At 34.3% G+C, this 13698-nt stretch overlaps 1 protein-coding gene across 1 annotated transcript in view; it reads left to right on the top strand.

The window, feature by feature from the left end:
- PACRG (parkin coregulated) overlaps positions 1–13698 on the top strand; it is a 255319-nt gene that overhangs the window by 62246 nt on the left and 179375 nt on the right. The gene's annotated exons all lie outside the window — the stretch shown is intronic.

Here is a 13698-nt window from a genome sequence, read left to right as displayed (position 1 = left end):
GCAGAATACAAACGAAGGCAAATTCTCATTCCACAGCTGTACTCTCAGTCTACAGCATATGTCAGACAGCGTAATCGCTGTCATACGTGGCCCTGTTAGAGGCTGACCTCCACTGCTGAATCCATTACAGCTCCGACATTTCTCTGACAAAAGGTTAATTGGCTTCAAAATAAATGTATTGCCTAATGACTCCATTCTAACGTGGCTGTGTTTCTCTCTAAAAGGCTTGGTGATGTTATTTGTAAAACTTGCCAATCTTCTAAGTAACTACCGCAGACTTTTAAATTTAATTTGAAAAATGAATGCTGATCTTTAACCTGCTCCTACTGTTTAATTGTTTTGGTTATCATGAATTACTTTATTGTTTTGCATTATTTATTGGACTAGAATAAGATTTTGCTGGAAGCAGTGATAGTTACAGAAAATGCACATGATATGCATGTACAAAATATGTCAGATTTGTGGAATGTTTTAAATTGTTGGTGTCAAGAAAGTGATACCAATTTTAAATGTGTAACTATGTTAATTCAACACAAAAAGGAGGGGTTTCGCAATCTTATAGCTGATTCTACTTCTAATGAAGCCAGCAGGATTGGACCTATAGAGTGGTAAGTGGTACTATGTAATTTGCTAGTGGGTAGATTTTAAGGTAGCTTTTTTGTTTATTGAAGTATAGAAGAGAGGTTTGTGCTACCATTTTGTTGCCCATAACAGTGTTGAATCAGCACAAGGAACAATTAATAGTTCTTGCAGCAAAGGAAATCTCTATCCAGCAAGACTTTACCCATAATCAGAATGAGATTCCAGTGCAACTGGTCCAGTGCAACCCTAGAAATGCCCTTTCTGGACTAAAACTCACAGGCTTACAACATAAGTCTGCACTCTAATCTTTCACCACCAGGTAAGACCCAAAGGTGATTTGCAAGCAACTGCAAAAATCTGCAGAATTTAGATTTTATCTTGAGGCATTATAACTTCTGATTTCTCAAAATCAGACTGAGAGGTACAGGCAATTTACCTCATTTTAGTTGCTATTTGATGCACATGCCTCCATCATAAGGACTATGAGGACTATAAGGAGCATTCCACAAGGCGATGCTAGTGACTTCTTAGTTGACTTAGGACACAAGGAAATGGAATGAAGCTGTGTCAGGGGAAGTTCAGATGGGACATTAGGAAAAGGTTCTTCACTGAGAGCATGGGCAGTTACTGGAACAGGCTCCCCAGGGAAGCAGTCACGGGACCAATCCTGTCAGAGTTCAAGGAGCATCTGGATGATGCTCTGAGTCGTATGGTTTCATTTTAGATAGTCCTGTGAGGTGCAGGTTGTTGGACTCGATGATCCTTATGGGTCCCTTCCAACTTGAGATATTCTGTGATTCTATGACATCTTGCTAACTTGCTGCCTACAAGCCTTCCAACCACAGCTGAATGTCTAGAGAAAGTGTTTGCTGCCTGTATCTGACAGTTTGAATTGTTGAAAACATACTACCTTAAGACAGTCACAATAGCAGAGCCTCTAGTCAAAGATCCAGCATGTATTTTTTCTTAACACAACTTGTAATCTTGTAGACATAATGTCTCCCTAGTGTCCACCTGCCACAGTAAAACATTGGCATGTAGCTAGCGCAATGTAGGACTGAGTCATGCAACAGTTGCTTTTTCTGTTGCTGTTAATCCTTTCTTTCGAAACAAATTATCACTACTTCAGCATGCCTGCAAGAAGGCAGCATGGTAGCGGACTATTCCATTCTTCCATTAGCGCATGGCAGGGTACAACCTTATTTCCCTTTTTCCATGCCACTTGATTTAGTCACAAATCAATCCAGACTGAGTTCTGTGGCAGGCACTCAAGAAAACAATACTGAGGTAGTAGAATTACTTGAGGCTGTTGTTTAATTTGGCATGCAACCATCATTGATTATTGTGCAGTTTAAGTAGATGAAGCAGGCAAATAGGAGTTTTCTAGTTCAAATTTACATTAGATAGCTTCTAAAGTCTTAGAGGCTGCTTACTGCCGCAAAAGGGTGAGAATGTTGTTCATCATTAGCTAATATTTAAAGGTGCAGACAAAGTAAGGTCTGTAGTTTTCACTTGTTTTAAGGACATGCGAATAGTCAAAGTATCCAACATACATCTAATGGCTATTTTTCATCAGTTCATCATATTTATTTGTAAATCTGATTAAATAAGTAATTTTCTTAGAACTGTATTTTACTCAATACTGCTTAAATTCATGAAAATGAAAAAAATATTTTAATAATGAAATGTGTGGAGGCAAAATGTTCTGTAAAATCTTGGCTGAACTATATTTGCATGAATCATGATTCTAGTGGAAGGATAAAAAGAAGAAATATATTGCAACAGTGATATTTCAATTGCACAATAACAATGTTTTATTGTGAAAGGGTTTTTTTTTTCTCTGTTTGGATGTAACGTATATCATGGTTCATTTCACTCTTGTTAGTTTGTCTACCAGGCGGTGCATGAGAGAAAATGTGTGTGTGTGTGTGTGTGTGGGGGGGGGGGGGGGGCGGGGCGGGGTGTCTCAGAAACATGATGTGTTCTAACAAAGGAAAATACTACAGGATTTTGTTCTTTTCTGCAAAATACACAGGTTGGTTTTTTTTTTCTTTGTTTGTTTTTTATAATTACAGAAACAGAACAAAATAACCATAACTGTCAGACATTAAATATTTTTTTGAAAAAACTTTGAACTCTTATTCACCATATTGTAATTTTGTGGACAGAATACAGTCATTTTCAGCTAGAACAGAAGAATTTGAAATGTTTCAATATCCATGAATTGTGTTAGTATGTACCAAAAAAATAGGCACAAATGACCCTTGATTTTGTAACAGTTCTGCATATCCCTAATTTTAAGCCCATGATTAATTTCCTGTAGAGGCTGGCTACATATAACTATTGTTGTAGACCTAGATAAGATATAAGTTTAAAGTTCAGGAACTATTCAGAACTATTTGTGAATAACTGCATGTGTTGAAGCTTTAATTCTGAAATAACAGTACTGTTGTTGTTTAGCTTAATTATTTCCAAAATGCACTAAATTTGGAAAGAGGCATTCTTATTGCAAATTAATCTTAAGTATAGACAAGATTAAACTGTGCAGATAAACTATGGTGTTTACCTTGGTGCATTTTCTTAAAAAAGGGACCAAAGCAAATTAGATCTCACTACAAGATCATTATAGCAAGATGTGTCTTCTGTGTGGATTCTCAGACTAAGTCTTTAAGTTTAGAAAGGTATCTCTTTGAATACTCGTGTAATATTGGCATTCTGGTTGGCAAGTTTTATTATTATTGCAAGTCCAGATAAACCAATAAACCTGTTTCGACCTAATGGAAGAAAACAGATGAACAGATAAAATATGTTTACAACATATAAATCATTATATACAAGAATAGGAAATTGAACCTGGTTTTAAAGAATACCATCCAGAGGGGGCAAAAAAGAAAAAAAAAATTAAAAGCTCTGATAATACCAAACTAAAATTATCTGGTCTTAGAGGCTGTAATCATGTTTTTTTTCTAAAAGAAGAAGACATGACTGTCTTGGTGTTCCTAATCTTTGTTTTCAAAACTGGAGAAAAGTTGTCCTTTTGTAATTTTCAAAAGGTGAACATAGAGAATGAGTTGTCAATTATGTCTGTGAAAAGAAACCCACCATCTTTGTAACTCACTACACAAATGTCTGGTGTTTATTACAATTAAAGCGAAAGAATCCAGAAGATGAATTCAAGACTCTTCATCCCCTTTCAGGGGATCTACTAGCAGTCAGTGAATTCTTTGCAAAATGGCATCCACTCCATGTAATATTTTAACAGATACTTAAAGTCCTTTTGTCTTCATGCTCCCCCAGTAGTCATTAATTATATATATATTAATAAACTGTATAGATATTAGTGCCTTTAAATCGCTGCAAATATATACTACTTATGTTTTTTGATAAAGCAATAGCTTTTGAGATCTAAAAATAAGCAACTTCTTTGGTTGAATTATTCAACACTTGTTCAAGGGTCTTTCCAAATTTGGAGCATTTAGTTTTGTCCACTAAGAGAGACTGAATAATAATGGTATGGTTTGAAAATGTGTTTCTGATGTGTATCAAACAGAAAAGTTTGGAACATAAACTGTTAGTTTAGAGTTAGATAATAGTAGAAAGTGATCTTTTTAGAAAAAGAATGTGTTATAATATTTATAAGCCCTTTTACTACTTATCTGGGATCCTGTAGTTCTCTTTTAGCCTATGTATATCACAATTTTATTTCAAAATGTAGTAATATATTCTTTTGCACAATCTCATACCAAGTTACGAATAATAAAAGCTCATGGTCCAGGTCTGAAAAGGACTTCATTTTTAAATGTACATTACTGAATTAAAAAAGGTCAGAATGCAATTAAACCTTTGACTAAGAAAGCTGATAAAACTGAGAAAGCATTTCTGTATTATTAAGGATGTGTTTGAAATGCAGCCTCTCTGTATTGTACAGAAAGTCATCAGAATGTTTGAAAAATTATTTTTTTTAGGGAGTGGGGTTAATTATGAAAGTCATTATGCGGGGGGGGGGGAAGGGGGGGGGGGAAGCTTCTATTCTTCAAAAGAATTTTAGGAATTTCAGAGAAATGAAAACCAAATTCAAAACCATGAACTTTTCAAGCAAAATGTCAAAATTAACATGATTTCCATCTTTTGGGGTTTATGTTTTTTTTCCAGAATAACTTTGTTCACTAAGGATGTAAATTTTACCAGTTTAATTTCTCTTCATCCTCTCTTTCCTACATAGCTTTTTTTTTTTTTTCAGGGGTTAGTATAAGCTATTGTAGCAAAATTACTTCTTGGTGATAGAAACTAGGTGCAGTGGTAAAAGAAAGCGTTCTGCCCTTAACGTCATGAATTTGAATTGTGCGTACACTTTTTCCTTGTACAGACTATTAAAGGTTGCTTTTGGTAGTAGGGACTACAAAAAATTTGAACATGCCATGGAACTGCAATTTTTATTAGCATCTCTCATTCTTCATTTGGTTTTATCAGCATGTTGTATATTAGTTTATATAAAATTCTGAGCTGTGACGATTAAGCTGGTACCTATACCCAGCACCAAGAAAAACCTTTTTTGTTTTTTTGATTTGGTTTGGTTTTTTTTCTTTTCGGTGTTGGGCTTTGTTTTGGGGTTTTCTCCATAAAATGACTGGGGTTTACATTTTGTTTTCTTTTCCTGGAAGTGCAACCTTTTTTGCTTGTTTGAGGGATAAGTTTCAAGTGAGAGAAAATAAATTTTTTTATATCAGCCAATATATTTGGAAGGGAGACAAGTTTTCAGTTGCAGAGCTCTCAAGTAATGTCTCTCAGTATTTTTCATTTTTGTGGCATTGTCTTGCCATTAAACCACTTGAATAAACACTGTATGATTCCCTATGTAATATTAAATAAACTTAGGTAACACTTCCCAAAGTTCAAATCCCAAAACAAATTAAAAATAGCTGGATGGAGCTCATTTACCCTACAGAATGACCCCATTATTATACTAATGTCTTGAAATTTGTAGAGGTGACACGTAATTCTAGAAGTTGAGGGGTTTTAATAGCTTATTGCCATCAGAAAGGGAAGGTCCAACTTTCCTTCCCCTCTTCTGCTCTCTATTTCTAAGGTATACTCATCACTGGCACTGATGCTTATCAGAGCCCTCTGTGAGTAAATTTATCTCACTAACTCAGGGAAAAAAGGTGGATGTGTTTTTCCTCAAATAGCAGCATGTTCACAGTTCTGTGAACTTTGATTACAAAAGGGTCCGTGAGTGCTAAAGCTGTATGTTGGTAGAGGAGAAAGAAAGAGTTGTGAAATACAGTGAAGAATGGGAGAGTGTTGAAGGATCTCAAAACTTCTTTTCTTTCGACAGCAATGAACTGCTAGATTAGTTTAGACGTTCATGGAATTGCAGCCTCAGATATCTGAAAGCAAAGAGAACAAACTGCCTATAAAAATAATACTTTTCTTTTGGATTTATTTTGATATATGGAGATTTTTTTTTCCTGCTTCCATTCTTTGTTAACCTATGTTTAATATCTTCTTAATAAAAGATGTTGAGAGGACACTGTCATCTTAAAGAAAACTTGTGAATTCCCCACAAGTGTTGTCATGCAGAATGAAAGATTTTGCAAGATTATATACAAAGAGGAGCGGCCATATATCATGCTTAGCCACAGTGGATACAGCAGAGAGTGGTGTTAGTTCCTATTATATTTAATGTCTTCATTAAAGTCTTAAGAAATAGTTCAGAGTTTTGTTCTGCAATAGATTTTTGTTTATCTTCCCCAGAGGGCTCCTTTTTTTTAAGCATTTCAGTGATCCTTTTTTAGCCTGTCTCCAATACAGTTGTGTTGGTATAAGAGAAAATTGCAATGTGGATTCAAGAGAAGGCAACTGAAAGCAAGAATTTCTTAAGCCAGAAATAATACATAACAATTTAGAGAGACTAGAAGTATGAGTTGAGGTAAAGAAATACAGTCTTGGAGAAACAAATTTTAAATGCTGCCTCTGGGAAAAAAAGCCAATTATATTAACAGATTTAGTGTAAAGGAATGTTTGTAAAGGAAGTGTTTGAAAAATAATAATTGTATTTTTTAAAGGGCAGTAAAAACCTCAGCTTTCTGTGGAGAGAGTAATACAGCAAACTCGACGTGACATGGTAGCAAGAAAGAATTATTCAGTTTCAAACTAAAAATGTAGCAATAGCTCTGTTGCATCATCTTAAATCAGAAATTATGAGTAATCTGTATACTATGGCTTACTGAAGCAAGCACAAGCAAATACTGTTCATAAACAGTTGCATATAGACAAATGCCATTCATTATTCTTTGTGACTGTGATACTAGTGCCCAACTAATGACTATCAAAAGTGCTGTCTTTGCTGATGTGCATGTGACTTTTTCTTAGAGATTGTTAAAAATTACAATCACAAGTCTTCTAGTTTCCTTTTTTAAACGCATAATACTAAAAAATAGCCACATCTTAATGACTGTGACCTCATTTTCATTGAAATGAAAACACCTAATTTAAAGATTTAAAGATCTCATAAGCAATATTGTGTATGTACTACACTTATACCCACTGTATGACCTGAAATCATACCAAAGAGCTACAGAATAAATGCAATATATTTTCTAGCAAATAAAACAACAAAATTCCTATTGACTGCATTAGAATGGGATCCTTACTGTCACAGATAAATATTATCCATTATCTTGTCCCTTTTTCTCCCTATGGTATTATAAATTTTCCTACTGATCTATTAGGTTTTTAGTCCTTGATAATGCTCACAGGAATCCATTTCTGATCATCTCTAAATTATGTCCTGAGTTATCAAAGTTATAGAAGTTACGATCATCCTTTTGATAACAGCAGACTTAAATCTATCTCTTACATCTAAGAAGTGTTAGTTTGTATCTAATTACATTTATATTTAATAATGTTAATTTTATATTTATATCCAATAGGTATGTAGTTGTTTTTTTCTTCAAAAGTCACTATTTATACTGATTCTAGCATTTTATGTGAGTTAGATAAGATTAACCATCTTTCGTTTACAGACTAAAATAGGATACCAAGCTGATGTCCTTCAATTAAGACATTTGTAAAGTTGTTGAGTAACTCTGGGTGCTTCTGGTTTCCATTCCATGATACATATAGTCACAGAAAGTGGTGGAACGATAGGTTTCTCAAGTTTGAAATTTCTACATTGATTTGATCCCACCACTAAGTAACATTAATTCCAACTAAATTTAGTCTATTCAAATCGTGCTTTTCAAAAGCACTATACTAGATATAATTTTGAATTGAAAAAACACTTCATCATAATAGTGCATCAATTAACTGCATGCTTAAAAGAGTCATTAAAAATTTAGATAGCCAATGGCTCTGTCATATGCATTTTTCTGGTGGCTCACTACTACTTAATGCTAATCTACAAACCATTCATGGCTTTAGTCTTTTCTGTTAAGTTATTTTTCATGCCTCAAAAGGAGATTAAAAAAAAATCTTATCAAAATGCTATTTCAAAACACTGTAGTAAAACACTATGTTTTTATGAAATCCCCAAAAATTCAAAGTGACTGTTTCAATACTTATCAACATTCCTGTCAGTTGTTTTTAGTTTGTCCATTTAAACTAATATTTCTGGTGAATCACTGAATTATGTCACATTATGTATTAGAGGTTACTCAATGCAATCTCTTCTTTCTTACCGCTTGTGGCTCACAAAAATGTAATTCTTTCTAGAGTTAGGTTTTTTACAGTCCTCCGGACTTTTCCATTTCTTTCATATTTGTAATTTAAGAATCTAATGAAATGTCTCTTTTCTCCATGCTCAGATAAAGTACCATATTTATTAAAAATATGACATGTATGTTTGCTTAACAGCTGAATAATATGTTTCCTTTAAAAAGTAAAGAATGTTCTCCTGGGAATTACTGAGATCTTTCTTTTAACAACATCAGCACTGAATCTGGGGATGAGTGTTCAGCTCTGGAGTCTAAAACAGGCCTTGCAAAGAGTCGTGACAGTTTACCTGATTCCTATAGTACAGAGCTGCCATATTTCAGTTATTAATTCCTCTGTGGCTAATTAATAGTCGCAGCTTATCCCAGGATTCTAAAAAACAGTAATATTGTGGCAGTTAATTCACTGTTTCTTTTTCCCTGCATACACAATTAAAGCCATTCCTTTATTTGATGTAAATTGCCATCTCTTAAAAGCGTATGGAATGAAAACCCAACCATGTATCAGAAATAACTTTAATTTAAATTTGCTAAATGACCTCTGAAAGCTAGATGAAAGATTTTCTGCTGAATGGGCTGGTGCTCCCTGCCTGTATAATTTATGTGAGAAATTAGTGCAAATGGTTCACTTTTATGGAGCAGTGCTGCTTGTAGCAAGCCTGCAGAAACAATTTTCCCCCAAGCCTCCATCTGTTCTTCAAACCAGGGCATATGCCATCTCATCGAGCTTGAAAGTCAGCTGATTTATAACTCCTGAAAAGTGCATAGATTGAAAAGAAAGGTCGACTGCTGCTATGTGACAATGATTTGCTAGGCACTTGGATAAAGACAACTCACATTACTACGGACCCTAGAGGACACAAGTGATGTTGTAAGCTTCAGAAATTGGTAGATTGACATAGGACAAAAACAAATTGCTCCTCCTCCTTCAGTTAATCAGCTACCTCTCTTCTTAAAGATGGAAACTTTTTAGAAGGTAAGTAGGTAATATAGCCAAGACATCTTGTTATACTGTGTTTCAGGCAAAATAAGCTTTTCCTACCTACAAAGGTTGCCATCTAGAAGTGCCAGGACTTGTTCCAGTTTAATCTTTTAGCTGCAAGCAGAAACATCTGTCTTTAAAAGTGCTTCTTGTTGTTTGTCAGAAAGTTTTGTTCAGTGCCACAAACACACTGTTGATGAATTTTCTGTATCTACTCTGAAGGTGATTTCTGAGCCCTATCCCAATTAATGGATGGCTTGTTCTCTGTCCATTAGTTGTCCACCTTCCTCCTTTTACCCAAATATTGCAGAGTTCTCTGGCAAGTGACAAAACAAATGGAATTGACAACATAAAAATCAATGTGTGTTTGATGTTTTCATTTCTGCTAGTCAGATACTGTGACCGTACTACATTGAGACTCAGTGACTGAGTAATTTCTTCAACTATTTTGTCTCATCAAGTCTGATTTCTTTTTTTTTTTTATAATTTCAGGTAAAAAAAAATGGCATGTAGTTAAGTGCATTTTTAATTTAAGAAAGGTAATGTAGAAATTATGCAAGTAGCGTCTTTTAATGTCAAAATTTGGGGGCAGATTTTGCCTTGAAAAACACAGAGGCGTAGTATAAAAAGTACATGTGAATAGCAGGAAGGATCATGCTCTACAATTATGAGATCATTGGTTGTTGAGGTATCTGTAGCATCTATAAGAAAAAAATGGCTTTTTAGCTTTCCACAATCATCTGATGTTATGTAGCCATGGATATCGAGACCTAACTCACATAGACAAGCGTACTTTCTGAACATCATATAACTCAATAAAGAAAAGCAGGGCAGTGCAGATTAACTAGATCACTGTTATGAATTATTTCTGTTGTATAAATGGAATCTCAAACACTTAAGACAGTACCCAGCATACAGACTGGGTATTCATATATTGTATAGGCTATTGACTGACTGAAGATGATGAAAATGTAAAGCTAATAAACTGTGACAATTAAATAGAAATTGTAAACATCTTACTTCACTGTGTTGGAGATGTGTTAAACAGTTAAAATACAGCTTTCTAAAATCATAAATTTTCTAAAGGAGAATGTGAGGTGTTTAAGAAAACTTCACACTGTATGTCTCATAAAAATTAGTAGAGAAAAGTTCACTATCACTGAAAAAATGTATTCTAAAAACATACTCAACAAATGTCTCTACTTTAGAAATGTATCATAGTGGATGTCTGTTCTCATCAGGATTGTGATAAACACTATATATTTTGTTGCCTTTTCGTTGTTTCATTTTTGTTGTCCACTATATGTTAAGCATGTGCATGGGGCAAATTTATCTCCCTCTGTTCCATTTAATTTCCTATACTGTTTCCAAAGCATAAATTAGTTCCTCATCATTTCAGTGTCATTTTCTCGTCACTAGCCTCCATGAACCTTTCACATCAAATTCATGTTCGCATCTACGATGCTGCAGAGTGCTGATCTTGGCTCACCACTGCTCTCCTTCCTCACATTGTTATTATGCTAATTAATAGTATCTGTTTGCTTAATACCTAGTTTTAGTGTCCTTTTACTTTCTTCCGTGTTGGTTCTTTCATCTTTCTCTTGCTTGTCTGTGAAGAGTTTGTCTTCATATGAAGTTATTTACGATGGCAGCTCAGCAGGAACCAGTTTAAGCTTTATAGTCAAATAAGGAATGCTTTTTACATGTTTTATTATGGTGTAAATGTGTCCTTGAATAGAAATCATTCAGATTAAGATTCATGAAAACTTCCTAAAACAGCAAGACCTAAATTTTAACCTGTTATTTTCAAATTCCCTCCTCTTTTTAAACTTGTTGACAACTCCGTTCCGTAAAACAGCTGTCAACGTGGCATGAAAGAGCTCTGTTCCTGGAGATTTAAGCATGCACTTAATGCCTTGTGATCAAACCCACTGAAGAGATACTTTTGCTTATACTACGTAGCAGTGGTGTTAGTGAGATGATGTACCTACCTCTAAAAGGAAAAAATATATATTTACATTTGTTTGTTTTCAATAAAATAATAATTGTGTAACTTTCTTAATAAGTGCTAGTTTCAAATTAATGTTATTGCATCTTTAATACATTAATGGCCAAGACTTTTAAAAATTCAACTCATTTAAATGTGCCTGATAAAACTCTGTTGAGGTGGTTGAATTGTGCTTTTCTATGAAAAATTTGAAGACTGAATCTATATTTACATTTCAAATAGCAGTGTGGATATTTGACAGTAGTAGTAGAATGTGGTAGGTTATTAGGGCTAAAATAAATTATATTAATTTTTTAAATGAGATAGTTCCCCTTGGCTTTCAGCTTTTGCGCATTAATGCTCAGGAAACAGGCAGTTGTAGGGAATTATAAATACTTCAGTTTTGTACTAAGCGACAGAATCTGTGGGTTGCTAGTGTTCTCTCCTGTGACTTCCTTCAAAATCACGCCAGAAAAATGCATCTTACTTTGGTTTTAAAGGAACACCAGTGAAATAGTTTCTGTATAATGAAACAATCTGAGTACTGTAGGACATAGTGGAAGTCTACAATTATAATATCAGAGATAAAACCCAACAAACCCAAACAGGCACATTATACTTAAAAATAATTAATTTTAATCTTATGCATTGGAACTGATTTTGTTTGTTTTAAAATTAATATTATGTTCACATGTGCAGGTAAATCCATGCCTTATTTAAAGAATTATTACAAAAAGGTAGACAAATACCTCAGAAGATCACAAATAATGATTTTTAAAGAAGTATGAATATTTAGATGAAAATTTCCTCAGGCTAGAATGAGGCTAAAAAGGGGTGTTGCTTTCAGTGTAATCTAAACTTCAGTCTAAATACATATAGATCTCTTTAGGAACGTGAGTTCTATTGTAAGGTAGTGAATCTCATAATGAAGACTAAGCGCACTGAAGTACAGTTCTACTCTGAAAAGTAACACAATTAATGTTGGTGTGTTCTGTTCATATCCAAAGAAATTCTACTAGGGTCAGAAGCCAGTGGTTGTACATTTAAGAAATCATAAATACCTATATGATCCTGTACAGTAAGTGATGTTCCTACTCTGTGCTTCTCATCTTGTCCTTTCAGACTTCTAATAAGGCCAGTTCAGATGGGAGGCACTTGCTTTGCCTTGCCATTTAATAACAGCACTGGAACCTTGCTCCTCTTACTGTTCCTAGGTTGGTAGACTGGGGGCCCCAGATAAACTGGTGTCAGGCAGAAACATTCCTTTTGACAAAGCCTGAGCTGGACTGTCAATGTCACACTGAACTCAGGTGAACTTCAGTTTCCTTTGAATTGTCGCTTATCTTGCCCTTCCACAACATGAAGGACAATGTGTTATTAGCTGATCTCTATATAAATTTTTTGCTTAATATATTCACTGATCAGTTCATACACATGCTGAAAAAAACCACATATATTAACCAGGTGAAAACAGTGAAAAGTGCAGTCCTTTTTATATCTGTGCCAAAGTCTAACCTGTTCCTGTGCAGCAGTTTGGGTGGAAACATGAGCAGCTATAAGTTGATACAAAATGGCATAGTATACCTAAGTTTGGGAATTTGGGTGTCACAGATATTAAGACTACTTTACTCCTTTCAGAGTTGAAGTAAACTTGCCTGCTTAAAATTCTCGCCATCATACAGTTCTCAGGGGTTGATTCAGTCTGAGCTCAAATAATAGATGGCAATTTTGTGATTTAGCTGGAAATTTCTAGTTTAAGCTAAAAATGAGGAAAGCTACATTTAATTTTTTTTCTTGTGGAATTAAATGTGTATTTTATTTCTTGTTTCTGCTGTACTCTTTTTCATTCCTTTTATGTTTTGATGCTTTTCTGAAGAGGTTGGAAAAACAGCTCTCTAAAACTCCTCAGTAACGTTACTGAATTTGCCCTATTCTTTCTTGACAGATTATAAGCAGTATATAGCCACAGTCATCATACTAGAAACCCTTCCCAAAATGGGAAAAGAATGTTTTTTTGTAGATAAAGATAATCTGATAAGGAAAAACCTTGATCTTTATTGAATTTATGCATGTATTTTTATTAATTTTTAAACTTGAACTTATTCAAATCATTCATTCACAAATTAAATTGGAAATGCATAGTAAAATATTTGCCATATGTTTATCGTCAGCTATGATAAATTGGATGTATTAATTCTGTGACATAATAAAAGAAGGCCATAAAATTCAGTCCAGTGACAATAGAAGTCCTTATGCTATGTATAAGTATGAAAAGATAAAGTGAATACAACTTCCTGTTCACATATCTCTTGCCATCAGTCCGTCAGAGAGATCTTGTCTCCAGACATTTCTGATTACAGGCAACAAGGTAATATTTATGCTTTCTTGTGTACAGACTTGTAGATAATTAGGACAATAAATCTGTTTGCTCTCAA

The sequence above is a fragment of the Pelecanus crispus genome, chromosome 3 (genome assembly GCF_030463565.1).
Source record: "Pelecanus crispus isolate bPelCri1 chromosome 3, bPelCri1.pri, whole genome shotgun sequence".
In the NCBI taxonomy this organism is placed as follows: Eukaryota; Metazoa; Chordata; class Aves; order Pelecaniformes; family Pelecanidae; genus Pelecanus; species Pelecanus crispus.
The sequence above is the reverse complement of the archived record's forward strand: the minus strand, read 5'-3'. Positions and strand labels throughout refer to the sequence as shown.